General features: G+C 43.0%; 1 protein-coding gene across 3 annotated transcripts in view; it reads left to right on the top strand.

Moving 5' to 3' along the window:
* Positions 1–292: 292 nt before the first annotated feature.
* The window catches only part of CTDSPL2 (CTD small phosphatase like 2), a 36,397-nt gene continuing 22,988 nt past the window's right edge, over positions 293–13,701 (top strand). Inside the window, exons 1-2 of one of the 3 annotated variants that reach the window (XM_032233052.1) lie at positions 293–345; positions 1,570–1,662. The gene's annotated coding sequence lies outside the window, so the exon portion shown is untranslated. Of the gene's footprint in view, positions 346–376; positions 553–1,569; positions 1,663–13,701 lie in introns of those variants that run through there. The other 2 variants (XM_032233053.1, XM_032233051.1) reach the window with 2 other exon arrangements.

Below are 13,701 nucleotides of genomic sequence, written 5' to 3'. Positions count from 1 at the left end.
CCCACGGCGCCCCCGGGTCTGCTGGAGCATCTCCCTGAGCTCGAGGCTCCTCTCCTGCAAAGCCTCCCCGGGAGCCTTCGCCCTCCTCCCGCCTTGCGCCCCCTCCGAGGGGCAGCGTCCCTGGCGGCCAAGGGCTCCTCCGAGAGCCGTCTTTTTCCGCGGGGGCCAGACTGGGCTCCGGGCGGCCTCAGCCCTCCCGCTCCCCGAAAGCACCGCCGCCGGAGAAGTGCTTCTTCCGCCGCTGGCCCCGCCCCCGCGCCTGCGCAGTGTGGGCGTCGGGCAGGCCGCCGGGCTCGCGCCTCCCCTCCCCCGCCAGCATCCGGGTCCTTCCGCGCGGTGCAGCAGGTCGGTAGGCGGGAAATGGCGACCGGCGGCTGCGGGGGCTGCTGAGCGCGACCGAGACCGGCGGGAGCGGCGGAGGCGGCGCCGGCGCTTTGTGCGAGCCGCGCGGCGGGGGAGGCCTGCGGGGCCTGGGCTGCCCTGCCGCCGCGGGGCCGGTCTCCGGCGGCGGGGAGGCGCCCGACTGCCCCACCTTCCCTCGGCGCTTCACAGGTAACGGCCGCCAGCGGCGCGGGAGGGAGGCGGCGGCCGCGGCGGGCCCGGGGAGCGCGCCCTTCGCCCGGGGCTCCCGCGCAGGCCTTGCGCCGCCCCCTCGGCCTAGGCCGAGTTTCCCGCCGCGGCCGTCTCTATTCCTCTGCCCGCGGGCGCCGCCGGGCGGGTGAGCGCGCTTGCCGCCTGCGCCGCGGCCGGTGGGTCCCGGCGGGCACTTAGCAACGGGGCCGGCGAGGCGAGCGGGAAGCGGCGCCCCAAGGTCATCGGCGCGCGGGGAGCCTCCGCCGGCCGATCCCTCCAGGAGCCCCCGGAGGGTCGCCGAGCCCCGGGGAAGCGCTCTTGCCTCCCGGGCGGCGGCGGGAGCCCTCAGGACCGGGGAGCCGCCTTTGTTCCCCGCGGCGCAGCGCCCGGGAGGCGGCTGGCCCGATGAGCCTGGTAGCCGGGACGCCGGTGGGGGGGGGGCGGGGATGGCGCCATCCCGGTAGGCGGGGAGCCCGAGACCCCCGGAGGAGGAGCCGGCGAGGAGTTTGCCCCTCTCGGGCCGCTCCACCTGCTCGCCGTCGGGTGGGGGACGGCGGCCAAGCCGGTAGTTTCAAAGCGCTGCCCGGATGGTTCGATTTCAGTTTTGCCCCGACTGCTCCCCGAAGCCCCCCGGCCCTTTCACTCCGTCCACCCGCGCACAGAAACCGGCTCGCCTGCATTTGGCCCGAGGGAGGAAACGGGGAGGAAAAGTGGAAACGGGAAGCGAAGGGCGATGGAGGCTTGGCGGAGACTTAGGCGGTGGGAGAGGGAGGTGGGGCGAGTAAACTGCGTGCCTGGAGAATGAGGACCGAAGTGCAGGGAGAGTTTAGCTTGGAAGGTTTCTGGAGCTAAGGAAGCAGCGCTTCCCTCGCTGTGCATAAGGACAGGACAGTTTAAAGACTCTTCTAGGGTGCTTTTCAAATCTATTTGCTCACCAATTATTGTTTGCGTTTACTGGACAAATAACTTAATCTCTCTTTTCCATTTCTCCATTAGTAAAATGGGAATAATTCATCACAAACTGCTGGTGCTGCAAGGGTTAATTACTTAATATTATAAAGGGATTCGAAGATTAAAAAGGCCCTACAAGTAAGTTACTAAAGTTCATATTAGCCATTAAAGTGTAATAGTGATTTTTATTCATTCTATATTTGAAGAAATGGAGTTTGTGATGAATGTTGTTTTTGGGTGGGAGAAGAATAAACACTGTGTGTTTTGCCTTTCCTGTTCATCGTAAGCCTAATTTAAATGTTGCTTTAGTGACATGCATGCATTACGCCTTCTCCTGAGCTATTACTTAACGCTTCAAGGAATAGTTTTTATAAATGTAGTCATCAGGGGTTTATGAATTTTCACTTGGCATGGTAGCTGGCCATAATTTGTGGCCATGAGTAATCCTTCTTCACCACCATATCCTCTGTGTATGCCAAATAACTGGGAGTCTCTCAGTTTGCTCTGGGCATTGGAAGAGAGAGAGGCTGACTAAAGCTGTTGTAGTTTGTGCCTGCTGTCAAACTGAATAGAAAAAGAAGCATAAGCTACTGCTGCTTTTTCTCCTAAACTTGCTGGAGTTCTGTCCGTGATCCCTTGGGTCTGGTCCCAGTTAGCCAGGCCCCAGTATCCCAGTGGAGGGCACAGAAGGAAGTTAGTCCCCTCTGAAAGGGAAATGAGGGAAGTTCATAAGGAAGGAAGGCAACTCACCCAAAAGGAGTGATGGAGTCTGCAGAATGCACTGCAGAAATGTTGGATGTCATAGTGGCCAAGGGATCCGAGGGTTGTAGGACATATAGTACCACATCTTTTGAGGCCCCCAGATGACGAAAAGCTCCAGTGGACAAGAAAAAAATAGGTTTTTCTCCCCCAAGAAGGAAATTAGAATCCAGAAAAAAATAAACTTGGAAAATTGTGTTATATTACATTATCTACCCTTTATTGTTCTGACTGGCAGTGGCTCTCCAAAATCAAAATGGCAATTCTTTCCCATTAACTGCCCTGCAATTATTTCACTTGGCAATTAACTCCTAGACCTTTTGCATGTACCTCTGTCACAGTTTGGGTAAAAGAAGTCCTTGAGGAGGTCTATTGGGAAGGTGGACTTATGCTTTGAGAGTATTGTGTGTTTCCTTGTTGAGCACACGTAAAGGACAAGGGCACACTTTATTTGCTTTCTTACAAACATTTGTAGCCTTGCTTTCTGTACCTTCAGGTACCCTGTTCTCTTAGAGGCTTGGCTGCTGGACTGCGTGCCAGTTAGTTCAATTGACTTGGGTAATTGCTTTGATTCTTTAGATGTTTTCTTCTTAGCTAGAAAATGAAATATTCTTAACTTTTTTGAATCACTATTTTAGTTGGTCGATGGTTTTATTTTTATTTAGAAGTGACTGGTACTGGTTTGTGAAATCTTATTCTACTTCAGCTTTTTAAGTAATGTTGTACTCCATTAATGTACTTAATCATGTCAAAAAATAAATATACATCATGTAAAGTTGCTTTCTGTTTTTAAGAGAAATATTTTTAAAAATATCAATATTTTATCTTTAAAGTATATAAAAGGCAAAGATAATATACCGGCAGTCCTCCACTTACAACTATTTATTTAGTGAAATTACAACAGCACTGAAAAAGGTGATTTATGACCATTTCCCCACTCTTATGACTATTGCAGCATCCCCATAGCCACATGATTAAAATTGGATGCTTGGCACCTGGACTATATGACAATTGCAGTGTCTGGGACCTTCTGACAAGCAATGTCAATGGGGAAGCCAGATTTACTTAACAATTGAGTTACTTAACAACTGCAGTGATCAACTTAACAACTGAAGCAAGAAAGATTGTAAAATGGGGCACAATTCATTTAACAACCATCTTGCTTAACAACAGAAATATTGGGTATATTATTGTTGTACGTTGAGGACTACCTGTAATAGAAAAAAAAGAAACACTGATTTTGCAATCGTTCAACAAAAAACTAAGAAATATGTCATTTTGTTCTGTAGAAGAAGTAAGCAGACTTCTTGACTCTAATACCTGGTTGCCCCTTTGGCAGAAACAGCCTTAAATAGGCAGATTTGTTGCTGAAAAAAAGGGGGAAAAACGTGATTTATGGAGTTTGATGATAGGAAAGAGTAAACAATGAACAAAAGGAAATTATGGCAGATTTTAGTCCACTATTTATAGCCTACTTTAGGGGACGCTGCTCATCTCCGTTTCAAGACCATTCATTGAGTTAGTGCTATCTGAAGATTTTTCCATGGTCATGTGGCCAGCATGACATCACAGAACACTGTTGCCTTCCCACCGAAGTACTACCTGTTTATCTACTTGCATTTGCATGCTTTCAAACTGTTAGGCTGGCAAGAGCTGGAGTGAGGACGGGAGTTCACTCTTTCATAGGGAGCTTGGCTCTTGAACCTGGGCTGCTGATTTTCCAGCTGACAAGCCTAGCATATTAACTTCTGAGCCATCCTGCTGCCCAAGTAATCTTAGAGAAGGTAAAATATAAATGTAACTGCTATTAAGAAAAAAAGCCCACTTCTTTATAACTTACTCTATTCCACCCTTTTTTACATTTTACTTACTAATTCCCTTTGTTTTTTGTTACAAAATGTATTTAATGCAAATTATATACAAGAAAAGAAACATCCTTAAGTAGTAGAGTTATCCTTAACAATAACTCTATCATGCACTAGGAGGAATATTTTCCCTAAAGGTACAGAAAGCAAGGCTACAAATGTTTGTAAGAAAGCAAATAAAGTGTGCCCTTGTCCTTTACGTGTGCTCAACAAGGAAACACACAATACTCTCAAAGCATAAGTCCACCTTCCCAATAGACCTCCTCAAAGACTTCTTTTACCCAAACTGTAACATAGGTACATGCAAAAGGTCTAGGAGATAATTGCCAAGTGAAATAATTGCAGGGCAGTTAATGGGAAAGAATTGCCATTTTGATTTTGGAGAGCCACTGCCAGTCAGAACAATAACTCTACCATGCACTAGGAGGAATATTTTCCCTTTCACTGCAGATTTTTTTGAACTGCAATGTCTAAAGGATCTCATGGAGGTAGAGACTAGCGTGTAGGCAAGACAATAGAATAGAATTCTTTATTGGCCAAGTGTGATTGGACACAAAGAATTTGTCTTTGGTGCATATGCTCTCAGTGTACATAAAAAGACACTTTCATCAAGAATCATAAGGTACAACATTTAATGATAGTCATAGGGTACAGATAAGCAATCAGGAAACAATATCAATATAAATCGTAAGGAAACAAGCAACAAAGTTATAGTCCATACTTTGGTTCAGACCAAACCGTTTTTCCCCTTGGCCTTGTTCCAGAAACTATGAGGGATGATTTTCAGTCCACATGGAATAAGACAATGGCAAACTAAAATCTCATTCCTGTGCTTCTAGTGCGCATGGGACCAGGCCAAAGCACTCATTAAACAGCGTGTAGCAGACAGAGTGCCAAGTGGACTTAGCCAGGTCCCCAACCTTCATTTGCCAGTGAGCCCAACTGGCATTATATTTTCCTGTTGCTCTCAGATGCCAACCTCCTGTAAGGTGGTGTTGCAAGGTTCTGTGCAGCAGCAGTTTAAATATGTCAGAAGGTAACCTGTGTTACAAATTAGTTTTAATGAATATCTAGATTGTTGTGGAGTGTTTTATATTATGGTAGATTTGGTTTGCCATACTCCCCTACTTCTCCTAGCCCTCCTTTTAAATTCTTTTTAGATTTTTGTTTTTATACTTTATAGATTTTTATGTTTAATTTTTATTCTCTTGTATCTTTTACCCCACCCCTTTTGTGCTGGCCGTAATAAATGTTTTGATTTGATTTGATGTTTCTCCAGACAGATGGTCTTACATTCTCCTCAAGCACCCCCTGGTACAACTATTGTTTTCATAGTGATAGTGAGTTGCCCTCATACAAAGTTTTGCCTTGCCTTGCAATTGGTGTCGGGTTCTTTGGGTGAAATTCTTTTTTTGGTTTTCCCGGAAGATCAACTTTGATTAACTCTATATTTGCCTTGTCCGTCCAAAGCCAGCATTGTCTTTTCTTAGGCATTGAGTCTCTCACTCTGAGGTTCTTTCTGGTCAGTAAAGTTTCCTCCTGGCAGTCTTCCCATGAAGATCTAATTTGTATTGCTTCTTTCTAATGGTAGATTCATGCCTTTAACATCAGTAGAGGCAACATCTCCCGGTGGGCCACATGATGAACTTCTTTCAGCATCTTGGTTTCTACTCTGAGGATAAACGGGTTGGGACAGCCTAGCCGGGGCAAATTGACAGCTCGAAATTTCACTTGTAGATGATCTTCTGGACAGTGGGATGATTGATGTCTACTTTTGGTAAACGTTCATAATCCCTTATTGGGCATCTATAACATTTCTGAAGGCTTTAAGAGAGCTCTTTTGAACTGATGATACCATACACTAAAATAAATCAAAGTAAATATCTGAGGTTTCATGTTTGTCCTAGGTCCTTTCTAACAATGTTCTGATCATTCGGAATCATCATGATTCTGATTTTAGGCATTTGAGGTAGTAAAAGTGTACTTACTATTTCCACATGCACATTGTGCCTTTATATCTTACTATAACAGGAGAGTCAAACTCAGAGCCCACGGGCTGGATGCATCACACACTGGCCACACCCACACCTGTTTTAGAAAAGGGGGAAAAGTTGCAATATGTCATGTGACAACAACATGACGATACGAGTTTGACATGTACTATAGAATCTTATAAAGACCACAAAAGACTACAACTTGCGAAAGATGCAGATATTTATTAAACTATATCCCATTTATCTGTTAGTATTCAACAATACTAATTGTATTATTATTTCGATTAAATATTTGTATGTGGAAATATGTTGAAAAAGTAAAAAAAGGTCAGTGGCATCTACTCACTTTTTATATGATTGTAGATTCTTCTCTCTTCCTGATAATGTAATTTCTCACCTCCTTCAGACTCATGCTATGTCCACCTTAACTGCTCTTCCCATGTCATCCTGTTGCAGCTGAGTTTGAAGAAGCCAGGAACCTCAATTCTTATACTTATTTTGGAGAAATTCACTTTTGAAATTGCTGTGACTTAATAAATAGACTAAAGATTATACTAAATAGAGATACTATCTCCTAAGCCTGATAAATAATTTCTTTTAGCTTTCAATGTCTTTTTATTCCGCAAACACTTCTCTAAGCTTTGCAGCAAGAATATTATAGAGAAGAAGAGATGGTTACTTTTCTAGATAGTGAGTTTTTATTGTATTTATAGCCTGTCTTTCTTCTGGGAACTAAAGTGTGTGTATTCTTTCCCTCATTCTTGCCCCAAAGTAACAGTTTCATTAGATGAGAGTGAGTTGCTGGCCAAAAGGTATCTGGGGTTTCATGGTCAAAGGAGAATAAATGGAGAGGCTGAATTGTGGACTTGTTCATTTTAGGAGTTACACTTTTAGAGGAGGTGTGTATATTAAGATTATACTAAACAGAGGTGTGATGGCAAAAAGTGTAGGAACTCCTGCATTAAGCCATAAATCATAATTAGCCAACTACAGTAATTGAATTTCCAAACCATGCTAAACCAAGATAAAAGCCAATGTTTGGGGTATGAAGAGGGAGCCCTGTTTTAACAAAAAAAAAAAAAAAAAAAAAGCAAACTCTTTTAAATTCCAGGTATTTCTGACCAAATGATTGATACAAGGTCCTACTGTGAGCATCCAAAAGGAAGCTACTTCATTCTAAAATTGAATTGCAGTTAATGTTTCCCATTATTTTCCTTCGTTAATATCAATTGTCTTATTAATTTCCCAGTTATAAAATTTTTAGAATAAGATTAAAGCATACACAAATACATTTCTGGATAGGTTCAGTTCTGAATATATTTTGAGAAGAACCTCCTAATACAGAATTCACTAAACTATAAATTGTTCTGGACCCTTATATATCAAGTTCCTTAGTGCTTCTAACTTACATTATAGTTTTGCTCCATAATTGGTAAGCAAAACTTTTTCAACTTGAATAGCTTATCTTCAAATAAAAAAGTCCCTATGGGTTTTACTCTGCTAGTCATAGCTGACTGTAGGGAGGTCATCTCCATTTCAAGGCCATTGATTCAGCGCTGTCCGAAGACATTTCCGCTGTCATGGAGCCAGCATGATTTCACAGAGCACCTTCCCACCAAAGTGGTATCTATTTATCTACTTGCATTTGCCTGCCTGCTTTCGAACTGCTAGGTTGTCAGGAGCTGGAGTGAGGATGGGAGCTCACCCTGTTCTGTGGCATTCGGGTCTCGAACCTGGGCTGCTGACTTTCCAGCCGACAAACCCAGCAACTTAACTGCTGAGCCACCATGTTGCTCTCTGTACAGCAGGACCGTATATACTTACTTCCTGTGTGTTTAATAATCTTCCTTATCGATCATACTTCAATTTCAATTTGATACCTACCTTTAATGAGGCTTTGAGGCTCCATTTAAGAATAGAGGGGCTTGTTATATATTTAATACTATTTAATATTGGGCAGTATTATAAACTTCAGGGTTTATAATAATTGTAGTCTTGACAACAGATTTCCTGGTGTTGACCTGGTTAGACCACAGTCGCTGAAACCCAACACTGCTTAACAGATACGGACTGTGAAAGACTAAACCAGAATATTTAATATCTTTATCCATTTGTAACTGCTGTTTTTGCAAATGGATACTGTTCCTGACATGTATAATTTATACATTTCATACCAATCTGACGTTCTGTATTTCATAGTTTCCATCCCTGTTTCATATATATGTGTGTGTGTGTGTGTGTGTGTGTGTGTATTCGTAGATTTTCATGGGTACAGGTATGCAGGTTTTGGGTCTCTTCTCATGTAAGATTGAGAGTATCTTGGCTACGTTTCGATGAGGTCCCAATCGTTATCTTCAGGCTGGTGTCTTTGGCCTCGCGCCTGTGCGAGCAAAACTGGCAGTTAAAAGGAAGAAACAGCTGCAATCTCACATTGCTCCTGGAAGCACGAAGCCGAGCAAACCAGCCTGATGATGACGAATGAGACTTCATTGAAACGTCACCAAGACACTTCCAATTTTACGCGGGAGAAAACCCGAATAACCAAAAACCTATACATATACATACACATACATACATGCATACATACATACATACATACATATATACATACATATATACATACATACAGTAACCCTGTGACATGTTGGGTCATCCTTTGAGAGGAAGGTAGTGCAGTCTGGTGTGATTAGAATGAACATTAAATTTTAAGTTGACCATATTTTTTTTACCCTTATGATGGATAGACCCATAGATCATCTATGAAAAGTATATGTCATAAATAGAAAAATAAATGCGGTGGCAAACAAGGTTCAATAATAAGTCAAAATTTCCTAACTTAAACAGAGAAACAGAATGACCATGTGCAGCCAAAAAGGCTCTAGGAGTGGGAGTGACTTCTGACTTCCTGCCTGTTGACTGCTTGTGGGAAGCTGGCAGTGAGTTTTAGAAATCAGGATCTTCAGATGGGCCAAAATCAAGCTGGATAGCTAATCATTAAGAAAAAAATAATAAAATAAAAACCCCACTGGTGAGGAGGGGAAAGATAGAGCCCATCAATTCACTGGCTGCCCAGTGCTCTTTCAAAGAGCACTTAGACTTATATACCGCTTCACAGGGCTTTACAGCCCTTTCTCGGCGGTTTACAGAGTCAGCACATTGCACCCATCAGTTTGGGTCCTCATTTTACCCACCTCAAAAGGATGGAAGGCTGAGTCAACATGGAGCCTTGTGAGATTTGAGCTGCCAAATTGCAGTCAGTCAGCAGAAGTAGCCTGCAGTACGGCACTAACCATTGCGCCACCATGGCTCATAAAGATGGGTCTTTGAGATTATGCGTGAATTTTCAAGGGATCAATAGTGTTTGTGTGGAAAACATGCACCCTTTCCCCCATTAGGAAGGACAAGCTGGAATAAGAATAAAATAAGGCGAAGAGTGGAAAACTGCTTTCAATTACTCCTTAAGGTGCTTCCAGTTCTGAGTGATGCCTTTCGGGTTGCAAGGAGCACCTGCAGTGTTAATGCAACTAATCAATGAAGTGCTGCATGAGCACTTGCATAAGGGAGTGGTGATGTACCTGGCTGATATCTTCATTTATTCTGAGACAATGGAAGACCACGTGAAATTAGTGTGGGAGGTGCTAAGAAAACTATTAAAAGCTAAGCTCTATGCCATATTGCAGCGCCATCTCCTGCTAGTCCCAGCATGGGTGGAGATGCAGCCAACTGGGCAATGGGTTCTTTGGCTCATTGGTTCCCAGAGACATCCTTCAGTACCCTTTGGGTTTTCCTGCTCATTGGTCTCCTGGTTGACTTAGTTTAGCTTACTTTATTGATTAGCCAATGGGCCGTAACAAAGTGCAGAGTTCTAAACACAAATTGTTACTAAAATCTGATAACAATTTAAATGGAATTGGAATAAAATACAATAATTTAATATATGGATAAATTTAAATATTTCAGTGTCACCCCTACAATCTACCCCAGGGGTGTCAAACTGGCAGCCTGTGTGCCAGGTGCGTCACAGGCAGGCTACACCCACCCAACTCCATGAAGGGAAAATTTATCGTGAAACGCCATGATGGCAACGTGACGCACTTTGACACCCGTGATCTACCCCCATCAGTCCCACTTATGCTGATCTTAACGGAACCATTTTGCTCAAGTCCTGTGCTGTATTAAATGTTGTTTTCAAATTCTGACCAGACATTATTTATTATTATTATTTATTAAATTTTGTATGCCACCCACTCTCAAAGTTAAGGTAAGTTGTTTTGATATGAGGTTCCCAATGAATCATTTGTTTAGTACATAGGCCGAGAAGGTCCCTGTTTCTCACCCTCTTATACAGGCAACAATCAAATAGGATGTGAGCCAAGTCTTCTGTTTCTTCCGCCCCAAAAATGCAGATGTCTATTATAGGGTATAGAATTGAATCTCCTGTGTCTGACCATGATGTCAAGCTGTTCGAATCTTGCGGGAGTCGTAACTTTAAATAGCTGTCTGTTTGAAAAGTATGTTTGCATTTACTCCGCCATTTCAAGTTACCAACCTTACTAAGGATAGCTATATCCTTTTGCGCTTCTATATCCTTGATTATTTGGGCAGCCCCTGTTACACAAGAGGAAGGCCACATCTCCTTACAAAATCTTTCAGTGTAGTGACCCTAGAGGTTTATGATTGTGATTTTACCTGCTCTAGTAAGCATAATTTGTCTGTCAGTCTCCATTTCGTTGATTTTGTGCCAGTAGTTAATACTCTGATTTTGGATAGTGCATGAATAAATTCCCAATTCAGCTTTAACTCCTGCAGCAGATGTCCGTAGATCTATCTGGTTGACAGTTACAGCAGAGCTTGCCTACTGTCACACTGGCTCCAGCTTATTCCCTAGGAAAGAACTACCCTTGACTCCATTGATGTTAGAAAAGGGCCCTTTTACTAGAGATGCTGAGTGCTAGGTGAGCAAGGCAAGCTCTGAAGAATAAACATGGGAAATCATATATTGAAAGCAATCCCTCAATGTCAAAACTGCTCCCCTCTGGGAGAATAGTCCAAATCAGGTCCTGTTCCGATGTTTCGGGAACCTGGTACTGCAGGCACCACAGTACATTCCTTTCCCAGGGCTAGCATCCTTGAAGGCATAGCATGGTTTGGCACCTCTGGTTGCTGTCAGTGTCCATACTCTCCAATTTCCCATAGCATTCTTTCACGCCTCTTCCCCTCCCAAATGCCCCTCCCCCCTGGTTATGGCAGTTGCTAGCAAGCTTCAAAGTAGTGAAGATGGCAGCTGACAGGTAAAGTCTTTTAACCTTTCATCCTCATAGCTTCCCGTCAGTGGAAGCATCTTTTCTTGGTTTTTGTTGTTTTACCAGATAATAAGCTGAGAACCTGAACAGTTTGATTGGTTTCTGATTTTGTAGACAGTTTGTAGAAGATCTGGTAATAGATGTAAATTATTTAAGGACCCCAGTCTGAATTTCCCTCAGAAAAAGAAATGTCATTGAATGAGGGAATGGAGAACTTTTGTAATAAAACACTGACTTAAAGAATGATGCCATCAAGAGAACTTTCAAATCCTAAACCAGGAGAGTCAAACTGAATTTCTTCGAGTGCCAGATCAGCATTGTAGTTCGCTGGGGGGGGAGAGACGGAACATATATCTTCTGCAGCACTTTGACAGCCAAAATGGGGATAGCAAGAAGGTAATGGGCAGTAGGGAGAAAGAGGAATTGCGTAATTCATTCTTTGTTTCTGTCTTTGTATAAAAAGATAAAATAGTTCAACCCAATAAAAAGCAGTACTGTAAAACCTAATCTGTTGATTAAGAATACAAGTAATAATAGGCAAGAAAATGGTAAAATACCTATCCACTGTAGACAAGTTCACATTACCAAGATTAGATAGATTACATCTCAGATTTCTGAAGGAGCTGGTACACCTAATCTTGGAAACATTCAGCCATATCTTTCTCTAAAATCCTGGAGCACCAGGGAAATATCAGAAGACTGGAAAAGAGCTGATGTGGTTCCCATCTTTAAAATGGGGGAAATGGATTGAGAACACTACAGACCAATCAGCCTGATATCAATACCTGGAAAGGGTCCTGGAAAAAGATAAGCAATGGATCTGTGAACACCTGGAAACAAGCAAAGCTTACTAGAAGCCAATATGCATTTGTCAAAAACAAATCATTGCATTCTTTGAGAAAATGACTAAATTAGTAGACCAGTGAAATACTGTGGACATAATATACATGGATTTCAGTAAGGCATTTGAAAAGTAGATCATCACCTACTTTTTGGTAAGACAGAAAAATGTGGGATAGACAGTGTCACCATCAGATAGATTTGTAGCTGGCTGATCAGCAGCACTCAACATATAGTCCTCAATGGAACTACATCTACTTGAAGGGAAGCGTGCAGTGGGATACCCCAAGGTTCTGTCATAGGCCCAGCACTCTTCAACATCTTCATGATTTAGATGAAGAGATAAAAGGGGAACTCATCAAATTTGCAGATAACACCAAGCTGGGTAGAATAGCCAATGCTTAGAAGATCCAGAAATGTCTTAATGGATTAGAACACTGGATCCTATCCAACAAAATGCAGTTCTGTAGTAAGAAAAGTAAGATCTTTCACTTAGGCAAGAAAACCCAAATCAACAGGTATAGAATTGGTGGTACTAGCTCAACAGCTGTAACTATGAGCGAGATCTAGTAGTCCTAGTGGACAATCACTGGGCCAAAAAAGCCAGTTCTGTCCTAGGTACTTCAACAGAAGGCTAGTAATAAGAGTGTTACTAACACTTCATTGGATTGACCACTGGTAAGACTACACTTGGAATACTGTGTCTAGTTCTGGTCATTACAATCCGAAAAAGATGTTGAGACACTAGAGTGCAGAGGAGAGCACCGAAGATGATTAGTGGATTGGTAGCTAAAGCATACGATGAATGGTTGCGGAAACTAGCTATGTCTAATCTAGAGAAGAAAAGGACTAGGGAGTGACATGATAGCAGTGATCCAATGTGCCAACAAGAAGTAATGGATAGAAGCTTATCAAGTGAGATCCAACGTAGAACAAAGGGAAAGTTTCCTGATGGTGAGAACAATTAGCCAGTAGAACAACTTGCCTTCAGAATTTGTAGGTACTCCCATCACTGCAGGTTTTGAAGAAGAGACTGGACAGCCATTAGTCCAAAGTGGTATAAGGTCTCCTGCTTCACCAGGATCACCTAGAAGACCTCCAGGATCCCTTCCAACTCTGTTATTCTGTAATTGTATACTCTTGAGTAATTCCTTCTTGAAATCCCAGGGAGCTTTTGCCAATTGATGACACAAGGCAGCTTCCTACAGGCTTACCGTACCTGATAGAAATAGGTGGGATCAATCTGCTTCCACTATAGCTGTGTCAGAAGTTAGATGCTTTTCCTTTAGCACCTGCTATCCTAGAAGGCTTTTTATTCAGGAAAGCATGTATGAATGGAATGCAGAAAGACAGGTTAGGGGGAAAAATTCCATGTGCTACTGTTTGCTTTCTATGCATGACTTGCCTGAATTATGA

The sequence above is a fragment of the Thamnophis elegans genome, chromosome 16 (assembly GCF_009769535.1).
Source record: "Thamnophis elegans isolate rThaEle1 chromosome 16, rThaEle1.pri, whole genome shotgun sequence".
In the NCBI taxonomy this organism is placed as follows: domain Eukaryota; kingdom Metazoa; phylum Chordata; class Lepidosauria; order Squamata; family Colubridae; genus Thamnophis; species Thamnophis elegans.
Note: the sequence above shows the minus strand (reverse complement) of the source record. Positions and strands in the feature narration are given on the sequence as shown.